The sequence below is a fragment of the Peromyscus maniculatus genome, chromosome 6 (genome assembly GCF_049852395.1).
Source record: "Peromyscus maniculatus bairdii isolate BWxNUB_F1_BW_parent chromosome 6, HU_Pman_BW_mat_3.1, whole genome shotgun sequence".
Taxonomy (NCBI): Eukaryota; Metazoa; Chordata; class Mammalia; order Rodentia; family Cricetidae; genus Peromyscus; species Peromyscus maniculatus.
In genome coordinates, this window is record NC_134857.1 from 65,867,753 (window position 1) to 65,881,824 (window position 14,072).

A 14,072-nucleotide genomic window follows, 5' to 3' on the forward strand; every position below is an offset into this window, starting at 1 on the left:
GTAATGCAGATGATAGAAGCCTGGCTCGTGGAGTTTCAGGGGAAGTTGGGAGTCCCTTGATGACTCTATCAGAGCAGTTTCCTATTTAGAGTTAAGAATCTGTGATTCTGGTTAGCTGAGGCTGAAAAATCAGCTATGATAAAGAAGATGCCAGAACCACTGAAGTGAAAACTTTGCTTTACTGGGACACTTGACAATGCTCAGCTGGAGCTAAGAAATCAGGGGTGACTAAGAAGAGACTAGCATCATTGAGGTAAAACCTTCTGGGAAGTGTTTCCTTGGAGTCAGCACATAGAAGCTGTGTTTAGAGATGGCCAAGGTTGTACCTTGTGCTGGCAGCCGAACTTGATAGTATAGAATCATCCAGGTGACCCTGGTTTTGAAGGTGTGAAGAGGTCATGGGAAGCAGCTGAGTCTTGTCACTGTGAGAGGCCAGGAGAGGCATTGCTGAAGTCACAGCTGGAGTAGCAGCAGAAGCCCCAGGATTAAAGAGTTCATAGGAAAAGTTGGGGCTTGGCACCATGAAGAGAGCCCAGAAGAGGCTATTGGTGAAAGTGCAGCCCACTTGCAACAGAAAACCCTGGCATTTTGAAGGTGCCAGTACTGTGGGATGAACACCAAGAACAGCATTCGTGGTGAAATGGAACCTGCCCGAGCCCTGTGTGCTCCAGACAAGCTGTGTGTGCTCCAGAGGGCAGAGCCTGAAAAGTGACCTAGGCCTTTGGAAGAACCCAGATCTTAAGTGAATCCCAGACAGATATTGGAAATGGAGTGATTTGCACTGTTGGAGTTGGGTTTTACTTTGATTTGATTATGACTGTGCCCTGGTTCTTCCATCTGGTAATAAGGAAGTATTAGCTTAATTTTGATTTTTACAGGAGCCCACAATTGTGAGTCTTTGAAATTTTAAAAGAGATTTTGGATTTTTAGAGACTGAACTGTCAATGTGTTTGGATTTGGGGCTTTTAAAGTTATTTATGTTTTATAATGTGGTGCTATCTTGGGGATAAATGAGAAAGGAAAGGTTCTAGTTGAAAAATGATGTGTTTGTGTGTCAAGTTGACATAAAACTAGCCAGCACAACTGACTCCTTTTCAACTTGACACAGCTAAAGTCATCTGAGGGAACCTCAATTAAGAAAATGCTTCCATAAGATCAAGCTGTAGGAAATGGAGAAGGAGTAGATTGGGGGGTAGGAACAGAGGAAAGTGGGGAGGCTGGGATGAGAAAAGGGAGGGAGAACTGTAGCTGGGATGTAAAATAAATAAGTTAATTAACAAAAAAATTAAGCCTATCTACAATTTTATTAGTGATTGATGGGGGAGAACACAGTCCATTGTTATCCTGGGTTCTGAAAGAAAGCAGGCTGAGTAAGGCATGGGAGCAAGCCAGTAAGCAGCACTCCTCCATGGCCTCTGCATCAGCTTCTGCCTCCAGGTTCCAGCCCTGCTACAGTTTCTGTCCTGACTTCCTTTGATGGTGAACAATGGCAGTGTAAGCCAAGTAAATAATTACCCTAATTAGGATGAAGGGATAGCACTCTCAGTTTAGAAAGCCCCCTTTTCTGGAAAATGGGGTTCCCCAAGTTTGGATTTTGCTGCTGCTGTTGTGAGACTAAGCTTAACTACTTAACTTTCCAGTAGTTTTATATGAGTAATTTATTTGAATAATTACAAAGTCTAGACCAAGCTTGTAAGATAAAAATAAGTCAAAAGTTTAAAATTAATTGAAGAAATCAATTTGATAAGTACTCAAACAATGATTTTTTTCCATGAGAAATAAATTGCCCATTAATTAGTAAATTTAAAATTAAATGCAGTAAATTTGCAATTGCCAGGGCTGATAGAAAAAAAAGGCAGACATGAGGAACAACCCACAGAGACCCTACATCTTGATTCCCATTTCAATTATTTCTTTGTTTCTTTTTTTTCCATGCTGGGGTTGAACCCACGCCTTGTACATGCTTGGCAAACACTCTACCACTGAGTCTTTATGCTTCTTTGTTTTCTTTCTAGTTATTAAAGTGAACATTTATTAAGAATCTACTGTCCAGCAGTGAGACTGGGACCACAGGGCTAAACCACACCCTAAAAGCAGCAGAGTGCCTTCTGTGGTTTCATTTTACCAGCTCAGGAAATTCACACCATAGCTCACAATTAATCGAAATGGGGTTGACACAGACAGTGAAATGTCTGCCACCCAAACATGAGGACCTGAGTTCAGATCCCCATCATCTACATAAAAGCTGGGAACTGCACTACACATCTGTAACTCCAGTACTTCTGGGGGGGGGGGCAGCAAAAAGTGGGCTGCTGAAGCTCACTGGCCAGTCAGCCTAGATAATAGGTGAGCTCTGGGTCAGTGAGAGACCCTGCTCAAAAAACAAGGTGGAGAAGGATAGAGAAAGATACTAATGTTGACTTTCAACTTTGCACATAAACACACATGCAATCACATACACACTACACATACACAAATAAAGAATAGTGTACTTACTCTATATAAGTATATTCTTTCTTCTGTAAGTTCTCTTTTAAAAGAAAGGTTTATTTTACTACATCTCATCCTTAATCCTAAAGAGAATTGGAGGAAGTGGAAGAAGAGCAGAAAGTAAGCAAAAAGCTATAGAAACATGAACAGAAAAATAAGACAAAAACATAAAAGTAGAGTATAAATCATTTATAAACAACTTTAAAGTGAACCACAACTTTTCCTAGGGAATAGAAAACTCTAAAATTATATTTTTGAATATTATGACTGAAAAGGCACATGGTGATATAGCAGGGGACATAGGAATGAGACAGACATGACATCATTCCAGCACATAGCCTGAAGGAAAAGGTTAACTTGGAGAGAGAGGAGAGCTGGAGTTCTGATCCACTGTCACCATAGAACTGACCTGACAAAGTATAAGAAATAACAAATGGGTCAAACCCATTTGTTAATGATTAATGATAAGTTTATCCCACAAATATTTGAAGTATGCCTACAGTGAACCAGGCACCCACAGCCCTCCAACTCAGTGGTATACAATCAGTGTTTCTTGAACCAGTAAATGAAAGAATGGAATAAGGAACCAGTCAAGGCTTCTGAATATCTATCCATCCTACTCTCTGGAACCCTCTGCTAGGTTAACTCATTCCCCCGGGGTTCCTATTGAATTCACACATAAATAACCTTACTTTGCTTTACTGGGACACTTGACAATGCTCAGCTGAAGCTAAGAAATCAGTGGTGACTAAGAAGAGACCAGCATCATTAAGGCAAAACCTTCTGGAAAGTGTTTCCTCAGAGTCAGCACATGCAAGCTGTGTTTAGAGATGGCCCAGGTTTAGAGATCCAAGAAGACTTCAGGACCTCATGAGCCCCACAACAACCAAATACACCCAAGTGGACCTGTTCCACAAATACTGAGGAATCTGGACAAGGGAATTATGGGATCTCAAGAAATAATAGTTTTATTGTTAATCCCCTCACTTCTGGGTAAAAGGAAAACTAACATTTGATGAGCAAATACTACAGAGACAGTAGACATTTACATTCAGTATGTATCACAGCACTCTAGCTTGGACCTTTAGTTGGGCGCCACTGCTATAACAAGTCACATGTCACCCATGACATGACCTGGGTAAAATACCTATGCTTGCTCAGGCACGATGACATTGGATAGGATGACACCACAGGTCTCACAGTGACATAGATGTCTTCATCTGTCCAATACGGTGGCACATGTTCAGGCTGATCAATGAACTTATACCAAGAGGAGGGGTGCAGAGGATAAAGTGTGTGTGTGTGTGTGTGTGTGTGTGTGTGTGTGTGTGTGTGTGTGTGTGTGTGTGTGTGTAACACAGGCAGCAAGATCCAATGTGACTACAGAGATCTGAAGGAAATCCTCTGAGAATTCAGCACCCCAGTGCTAGCCCAGAAGCCAGGGTTTAAGTAATAATGAACGCTCACACTCTTCCCTGTATGTCTTGGTAAGCTTCCCCAGGTGAGTCTAATGCGCAGGCGAGGACCAGAACATTGTCAGAGTTCTGGGGAGAAAAGCAATGATTCCTTCATGATTCCTGCAAAGGTCAAAGCTGGCGTCTGTCTAACAAGACAGATTAACAACAGAAGAGCTGAACAAATGTTCTTGAAGTTCTGTGTGACCTGAGCGCTTCCAACTATTTGGACTGAAGGACCCAGAAAAAAACTGCATTTTTATGCTAAGTCCGAGGAAACCCTTGGAGAGTTCTGGAGAAACATGAGTGCCCACAAATCTGCCCTGTTGGTAATAAGCTGGGGACGTGGGAACACAGCAAGGGCTGACTATTCAGATCCTTTGCTGGGTCTCTATAAGACATTCCTTCACCCTGTGTATGAGCCGGGACACCTCAGGGCCTCTGGGGTGACAGAGGTCAGAGAGTAACCTTTCCAGGTTTATAACTTGCTTTGGGGAGATGAATTCTAGTTTCTATGACCCACTTAGTGGGGCAAAAGGACTGGAAACAGGAAGGCAGAGATCCAAGAAATATGTTTGTTTCTAAGACCCTCTGAGCTTCTTCTATTCTGGTATACCAAAACATTCTGTATATCAATGTGCTGTTCTTCAGGGGATTGTAGGGCAGGGAGATGGCTCAGTGTTTCAGAGTGGTTGCTGGTCTTCCAGAGGACCTGAGTTCAATCCCTAGCACCCATATTGGACAGCTCACAACTACCTCTGTAAATCCAGCTCCAGGGGATCTGATACTCTCTTCTGACCCCCATGGTTGCCAATACATTTATGATGTGCGCGCCATAAATAAAAATGAATTGTAGGGGATCACATACCAAGCCTTAACTGCAGCCTCACAGAAGATTTAGTTCTTCTTCCTCTATCTTCCAGTTTCTACAGTGGAAATGATGGATCTTTCAAACCTAGAACGCCAAATTACTAGATAAAGATTTCTGAGAGTGTTATAAGGCTTACCCTAAACGAGAATACTTAGAGAATGCTTGTCAATCTGAAAAAAAGTGAGAAAATTTTCAGAGTAAAGTTAAGTGATTACCATGAAATGGTAATAGAACATATTCATGCCTTGATGACAATATGGTCCTTTGGAGCACTTGCCTAAGTCTTTCCTGGCCTCTGGGTGGTTTCGTGGGCTAGGAAGTGCTCTGGAATCAGCCACAGAATCATTATTGCGATCTCCTCACACAGTCAGTTCCCTCTTTGGCACCTGTCACTGAGTAACTTGTAATTACTTAGCAAATTGGAAGTGCCCCCCCAATACTTAATCAGCTTTTCCTGTTTGTTTGTTTTTTATATGAATAGGCCCAAGGTGTCCATCTGCTTAGGAGGAGATTAAAAAGTTAAAGTTGCAGATGTAACCAGAAAAAGCAAGAGGCTGGTACTAGGGTCCGACATGCCAAAGAGGATTATGCAGTAAAACAATAGTTTTACAAGTCAGGCATTTTCACTGAGAGGATTTCCAAATTACTCTAATACCCACTTTATTAAGGGCCCATAATGGTGGTGTTCTGCTGTGGGACGATACTCCTTCCTAATACGGAAAAGCCAGGGAAGCTCCAGACTCCTTTAGTACATGGTGCAGAGGGAACTATTAAACCAAAGCCTGCAAAGCACAAGGAGGGGAGGAGGAGAAGAGAGAGGAGGACACAGAGGACCAGCCAAGGCTGCTGTGGCTAGTTAATGAGGACGGTGATGGAAACACTAAGAGCGAATGTGCCCCCATCTGCTCCGGACTCCAGAAGACACCACCCAGCCCAGGCCTTGGCTCCTTCTCGTTGCCCCTGCAATGCCACACAGGGAGGCTCTGAGAAGAGTTTTGCTGAGCCTCTCTCAGGCAGTTAAATATAAATTCTGAGTTGAGGGCAAAGATATTCAACATTTTTTTTTTAATCCTGTGAAGCCTTCCCTTGGACACTACATGCCATTTCTGCCAGGCTTATTGAAATATTGAAACTAGTTTCACAAAGTGGAGCTGTATTATCTCTACCTATTCCATTTGATAATTCCACAGGATAACTGAGTTAGGTGCTTTTCTATTTGGTGCTGACAAACCCTGGCCTAGTCATTATGAACATGGAGAGTTTATTTACTCCTTAATCAGTCATGTGTTGAGCACTGGAATGTTCCTGGTGCTGGGATATAGATAGCAGATGCAGAACTAGCCTCAGAGGGTGCACAGTGAAGTTAAAAAAAAAAAGAGTGACCATTTAAGCAGAGTTTATAGTATTGTGAGTTGAATTGTGTGCTTCCACAAAATATAAAACAAACAAAAGCAAAAAACAACAATACATACACATGTATACATACACACACACACACACACACACACACACACATGCATACACACACACACACACACACACTCACTGAAGCACTGATACCCCATAGCTGAGAAAGTGCCTTTGGCAGAAGCAGGGTCTCTGCAAAGGGAATCAAGTTAAATGATGTCGTATTTTGTTTTAAGAGGGGTTTAATCCACTGTGACTGCCATCCTGATAAGTAAAGAGATACAGGACACAGACAGACACAGGGGACAACATCTTCTGTATAAAGAAGTGACAGAAACTGGAATTCTATAGTACTATAGATTAGCTCGTGAATGTCCCCCAAAGGCTTGTGTTCAGGCTTGGTCCCCAGCATCTGGCATTATTGGGCAGTAGCAGGAAGAAATTAGGTCACTGAGGATTTGCCCTCAAAACAGACATTAGGGCCCGGGCCCCTCCTCTTCCTCTTCCTTTTGCTTCTCTGCTAACAAGTAAGCTCTCTGCACCCCTTGTTCTGCCATGGCATGCTGCCTCACCACAGGCCCAAAGCAATGAGGCTAGCTGGGCATGGACTGAACCCCCAACACTATGTGCCAACATAAACCTTTCTTTTTATAAGCTGATTATCTCAGACATCTTTTATAGCAACAGACAGTCAGCTGACCCACGTTGCCTTAAGATAATGAATGCCGAAGATTATTGGCCACCACCAGAAGCCAGGAAAGAGACCTTCAAAAGAATCCCTTAGAATCTTCAAGGGAACCAGTGCACTGTTATTTTTTTTGCCACCCTTTTATGTCATTATGATGGCTTGAATAAAAATGGCCCCCATGAGCTCACATATTTCAATGCTTGGTCTGCTGCTGGTAGAACTGTTTGGGAAGGATTTGGAGGACTTGGAAGCATGGACTTGTTGGAGGAGGTGTGTCACTGGGTTTGAAGTTTTAAAATCCCATGCCATTGAAGGTTAGCTCGCTCTCTCTCTCTCTCTCTCTCTCTCTCTCTCTCTCTCTCTCTCTCTCTCTCTCTCTCTCTCTCTCTCTCTCTCTCTCTCTGCCTGGTGCTTGCAGATACCTAAGCTCTCAGCTACTGCTGTAGTACCAGGCCTGCCAGCCTGCCTGTTGCCAGGCTTCTCACCGTGGGGTCATGGACTTTAACCCTCTGGAAGTGTAAGCAAGCCTCCAGTAAACTCTTTCTTGACAAGCTGCCTTGGACGTGGCATTTTGTCATGGCAACAGAAAAGTAACTAAGACAGACACGTTTTTGAAGTGGTAACTCTCGGGAACTACAAATACTATATTAAGAGGGCCTTCGACAGGGTATTCAGACAGCACGGGAAAGCTCCTTGCCTAGACAGTGGCGCGCTCCTTGCCTAGACAGTGGCGTGCTCCTTGCCTAGACAGTGGCGCGCTCCTTGCCTAGACAGTGGCGTGCTCCTTTTCTGTGGAGGGGTGCAGAAGTGGTTGGGGGCACAAGCTGCTCAGAAGTGGCAAGCTTTGCCAAAAACCTAAAAAAACTGTGCTACGAAGGCCCCAGAAGGAGCTGGGCACGTGGTAGACAAAGATGACCCTCCATCTTGAAGTCCACGGGAGGAAGTTTCCCAGTCGCACAGCTATCTAAGATGAGGAATCGGGGACAAAGCTTGAATACAGGGCATGATATTCTCCACGTGTATTCGAGTTGCTTTTAGGGCATTAAGAGAAGAAATCTCAGGGACGGAGGCGTGGGGGAGGAATGCCAATTCGTGACGTGCGGATGTGGCGCAGCTGCTGGTGTTCCACGGAACAGGGGCCTGAAGCTCAATCTGCTTTCCTAGGAGATGTCATCATCATCTTTATTATTATTACTTTCACCAAGTTGACACTGTCGCCTGAGCTGGTTCTTCAAGAAGGGCTTTCCGAGTTGAAATGGATTCGTATCTTTTTCTACCAGACTCCAAAAACAAATGCAGACCCCGGAGGATACATATTTAGAACTCTAATGGATTTTTCTAGGTAAAATCTACTCTGCCATCTCTTAAAACAGATGAGTTCAGTTGCACAAATACATTCATGTCAAACTACTTCAAAAAGCAATCTGCGTCAAGCTCCATAGATCATGTTGGAGTTTTTATTCCTGTATTAGACATCACTGTAGGTCACAGAAAGAGAGGAAATGAAAAAGCTTGAGCAGTTGTTTTCCATTGTTAAACATTTTTTTAAACGTAGTTCCAGTTTAATTGAAATTATTTGCCAAGGTAAACATGTTTACTATCTGGGGAACTGTTTCCTGATACAGGTCGAAGGGACTCAGTGAGACCATGGAACAGTGACTTTGGCAAGTGTTGTGGAAAAAGTAATTAACTCGGGTTTTCGGAGAGTGATGGTCTAGGCCTGTCTTTCATGCTGTTGGGGAAACGTCAGAGAGAGAAGTTGGCTGGGCGAGGCCTTTCCCAAGGGTTTCCAGATCCAGATTCCTGCTTTCCATACATTTACATTTTCAGCTTTAGTGGAGGGGATTGTGGGCAGAAAGAGCTATTCTCGTTGCCATAACCTAAAATCTCAGGAGCAGTAAGCGATGCTCTCCTTCTCTTCCGGGGAAGGCCAGCTCTGCAGATCCAGGAATGAGTGATGATGGGCAAGAGAAGGAAAGCGGGAAGGCTATGGGCGGTTACGGACCCCAAGTCCAAATGGCTGGTTTTGATCAACATGTACCCTTTGCCTAATGCTAATCCATTTGTTCATTTATTGGAGTTTAAAACCGAGCCCTGTGCCCTCCAGCCTCAGCAAGCAAAGACATAATTTAAAGTACCAAAACACAAATGTGCTATTTATTCCCACGTGAAAGAGTCATTCTTACAGCGACTTACATTTTTTTTTTCCTTCAGGAAGCTAGATCTTTTCAAGTTATTTACCATGTTGTCAATTATTACCATCATTAATAATGATAATGACAATCACTGAGCCCCAGCAATGTGCTGCGGAATAAATAGAGTACTGAGCTAGGCTTCAGCCCAACCTAGGGAAACAATGGTGGTTTTGTTTCCTGCCAGAGTTCACAGAGCAGGGATGGCAAATATCAAGAAGGTCTGGACCCATTATCTCCCCTCATCTTTTTTTCATTTCAATGCTCCCTTTTTTTGCAATCCCTTGTGCATACAGAGGGTGCGAATCACAGCCAGCCTCTATGTATGACCTGGCACTGGTTCCACAGCCCTTGCAGTTCTCCAGGCTGGCACTAATTGCCAGATGCCCCCAGCTGAGTGGGACTGGATGTCAGAGCCACTGGATGCACTATTAATGGAATCTGTTATCAAGTCACAAGACAAGATGCCAGTCTGGCACCATTCTGTAAACTGGAAGTGCATGGGGGGAACACAGACTCCCTGTCTGACGATGAATAGCTAAGCCGTGAAACCAATTGACTGACTACCTACTAGGAATTAGCCTGTCACAAATGACTGTACTATGGGCAAGGAAGGAGTGTGTGTTTGTGGGGCTGTTTGCCTGTCTCTCTGTGTGTATGTGTTTTCATCAGCCTTGTAAATGCATATAGAAAGGCATCCAGAGAATAACTAATAGCTAAGATTCTTGGCTGGTGTCTTGCCTGGATTAATGTGTTCTGATAGCATTATGAATATAAATATAAGTGAAACATTAGGAGCAAGAGTAGAAATTGAATAATAACTCTTTTCTGAAGAGTAATTGCTTTGGAATAATTTACCCTCACAATTTCCATTTTCCTAAATAAATACATAATTTGTTTTGATCACTTCACTTTATAAAGTTTGACTTCATACACATTTGAAGGGACGTCAACCCCTGCTGTCCCAGCTTCCCACTCTAGGATTCTGAAGCTCAGTTTTAAAGATGAGGAAGATGGCTGTTATGGTTTGATCATGTCTCCCACAAGCTCATGTGCTGAATGCTTGGCTTCCAGTTGATGGCATTGTTTGGAGAGATGGTGTAAGAGATAAGCCCTACCTAGAAGAAGTAGGTAACTGGGGGTGAGTGATTTTGAAGGTTCCTGGTCCCTTCTGATCTCGATCTCTCTCTCTCTCTCTCTCTCTCTCTCTCTCTCTCTCTCTCTCTCTCTCTCTCTCTCTCCTTCCTTCTTCTCTCTCTCCTTCTCTCTGTCTCTCTCTGTCTCTGTCTCTCTCTCTCCCTCCCTCCCTCCCTCTCTCTCTCCTTATCTATCATGAAGTAAATCCCCTCTGCTGTATACTCTGTGAGCATTTCTGCTTTGCCATGCCCTTCCCACCATGGAGGACTGTGACACTTTACACCAAAGAAAAGCCTTCTTCCTTTATGCCAGGCATTTGGTCACACCAGTGAGAAAGTTATTGTTACACCTTTCTTATTTCTGCCCCCACTTTAGCTCAGATGTCTACAGGACAAGGCTCATAAACAAAGCCAAGCAATCCCAGGGCAGAGAAGCAAATGGCATTTGCTATTTGTCCCTTTTGTGACCTACGTAGTACTAATCAATCACATAAGACCAGAAGTCACCACCACCATGGAAACTCCTAAAATGTAAGTTTTTCCAAAAGTGTGTGTGAAGACTTTTTACTGAGAAGGAAGGAGAGCACTAATGCTCTTCACCTTCTCCTCTATCCACTTAGCTTCTGCCAGTCACCTCAGTTCTCAGCACACCTCTCTATCCAGGCTGTGGGTAGAAACACAGGACCCCCAATCAGTGTGGTTCTCAGCCCTTCTCCATCCCAGGCTCTGGCTAGAAACACAGGACCCCAGGCATACACACAAACCCAATACAGGATGCAGGGCCCATGCACACGTGCTGAAGATCGATTTCTACCTTTGGACGACACACATTATACTGAGATCCAAATATCACCTTCATTTTTGTATAGTTATCTCCGTGGGAGCTACCTACAGGTATCAAGGGCAAATTTGGTTTAGGCCAATTAAATTTGTTTTTCTTTATTATTCAGGCATGTAAAATCATCAAAATACATTTATTATATTATTCAAAAATAACTTTTCTGCATATACACATATTTTACAAGTGCAATGGGCTCCTGCTATTGGAACTTAGTTAACGGTGGTTTCCAGTTTCCTCCTTACAGGGAGTGATGATGAATTTACTGCTTTTCCTATTTCATGGTAAAGGAGAAAGAAAAGGGGGTAGAAGGAGTATGGAAACTTCCTTAATTCAAATGATCTGAAATTTGTACCTTTACACTTCCGACTACAGGGCACAGATTTGCTGTGACCCTCCTGTAAACCTCTCAGTTAAAAAGCCTGGGGAGTTTCATGGTGTGTCACCCCCAGCCACTGGCCAGCAAGTTGAGGACAAGCAAAAGCAGTCAAGCCATGCTACTGCTTCTCTCGTGCTGGAGGGCTGGACCATTTCAGGTTAGCAGTCTAGATCCATCCTTCTTCCCTTTGGAGAGGCCTCCTGCACAGAGGTGGGGCCACAGAGCACAGTGCTTTTCCTTGTGGGGAAGTGCCAAGTGCATTTGCATCATCGGCAGATTGTGAGGTTTTTCACCCTCTGGAATCAGGCTTGTTCAGATGCTCATCTCTGTGTTGTCTCGTTTTTAAAAATGGAAGCTCTGTGACATCACAGACCACATCTGCCTCAAGCTCTACTGTATCTCCACAGCACTGCTTACAGCTCAGCAAATATCTATTGACGGGATGAATGTGTTCATTTATCCACTCTGCAGATACAACCAATGACAAAAATTAGTCCACACCTTTGAGAAGTTCTCAGTTATAACAGAAATGATCACTAAACCATTACAGTGAGAGTGTGGGAGAGGAAGAAACTGTGCTGAACTAGACAGAGCATTTATATTACATGATGTATGGCACCATATGAACATAGACATAGTCGCTATTCTGCCCCCTCCCACATTAAGTTATTCTTCCAACAATTAGTCACAGAGTGTTTGAGCACTGCGGCCCTCTCAGTCATTAGGAGCCATGCTGGGATATGAGGCCATCAGTGCCAGGCAGCCCAGTGCTAATGACAAGATGGGGTAGAGTCCAGGCTGCCAAAAGCTCAGCAGGCATCACTAGTTAACCTAGGCAGTGGGTGGGAGCAGGCAGCCGGTTCAGGGGTGACTTCAAAGTTCAATCAGTGTGGTAGCTACTCATTTTTGTAGCCGATGGATTGGTAAGGTAATGGTTTCTGCAGCTGTGGTGGTTGGAATGAGAACGGCCCCCCATAGACTCATATGTTTACATGCTTGGTCCCCAGTTGGTAAACTGTTTGGAAAGGATTAGGAGATGTGGCCTTGTTGGAGGATGTATGTCACTTTCAAAAGCCCATGTTAGCCCCCACCCCCACCCCCACCCCACCCCCAGCCTCTCTCTCCCTCTCTGCCTGCTGCCTGAAGATCAGGATGTGAGCTCTCAGCTGCTTCTCCAGCACCATGCCTGCCTGCCACCACGGTGATGGCATCAATGATGACAATGGACTGACCCTCTGAATCTATAAGCAAGCCCCAATTAAACATTTTCTTTTGTACGTTGTCTTGGTCATAGTTTCTCTTCACAGCAATAGAACACTAAGACAGATAGATGGTGGTACCAGGACTGGGTTATTATTATTAAAGACCTGGTCATGCTGCTTGTTAGTGAAATATGGAAAACTTTGAGGCTTTGGATTAGAAAAGTAGTTACAAGCTTTAAGTGGGGCTTAATGGGCCACCATAGTAGTAGGACCATGGAAGACAGTAGTGCTCAAGGAGATTTGGACTATATGGGCCTGGCTCAAGAGGTTTCAGAAGTGAGAATATTAACAAGTGGCCCAGAGACCATTCTTAAGATATTTTGGCAAAAAAATAAAATGTGGCTGTTTTTTACCCTTAACCTAAAAATCTGCCTGAAGCTAAACTAAAGGGTTTTTACACTTGATCTTAGCCAAAAGGCCGAGAAGCGATACTAAAGGGTTTTTTAACTAATGCATTGGCAGAGGAGATGTCAAGACAGCCTAGAATTGACTGTGTTACATGGTTATTTGTGATCACTCTTAGGCAGATCTACAATGACAAGGAGCAAGCAGACCAAAGAGAAACACAGAAGGCACAGTTTGAGAAGAAAAGAAGCACTAGGAAATGTAATGTTGGACCCAAGTCTTGTTCAAGATGATGAGAAGGTTAAAGAAAAGGTTGATGCTAAATGGAATAAAGGGAGTGGTGTCCTCGGGGCAAGACCCCACCCAGCTAATCCTCCAACCCATGAAAGGAAAAGGCTGTGGATCTCCTAAGCCTAAACAAGGACAGAAAGCTTTGTGCAATGTAATTCAAGGAGGGGACCTGGTTCCAGCACCAGCAAGCAGAAGAACTTGTCAGCGATGGCCATGTGGTTCTGAATTAGAGCTAAGAAGGATACAGGAAGAGGGTTGTGGGGTTTTTCTCTGAGGCTAAGGAAAGCCTCTTAGGCCAAGCATATGGGAGGGAAATCCCTGAATGGAGGCCCAGAGAGGTCATTGCATGAAGCTGTGAAGGTGAAGCCTGCTTTGCATTGGAGACCCAAACCTGTTGGAAATGTCAGAGCCATGGGATACCTGACAGTTGCAGATGTGGTGTAGAACTGGCCCCAGATAGACAAGTGTGCTGCGGTCAACAAAGCCGAAGGGAACCGGAGATCGGAAGAGCTCTGTGACGTCAGACACAGAGATGCAGAATTTGGAGTTCGCCCTGCTGGGATCTGGTCTGGCTCTAGTCCAGCATTGCCTCCCTATGCCCCCTTTCCTCCCTTTTGGAACGGTAATGTATATTCTGTGCCAAAGTATGTTGGAAATATGTGATCCATTTTTGCTTTGCTTTTGTTTGTTGGTTGGTTTGTTTGATTTTTTTTCTTATT

At 43.9% G+C, this 14,072-nt stretch overlaps 1 pseudogene; it reads right to left on the reverse strand.

The window, feature by feature from the left end:
* Window positions 1-12,991: 12,991 nt before the first annotated feature.
* LOC121830674 (U2 spliceosomal RNA) lies at window positions 12,992-13,147 on the reverse strand (annotated as a pseudogene).
* Between the last annotated feature and the right edge of the window lie 925 nt (window positions 13,148-14,072).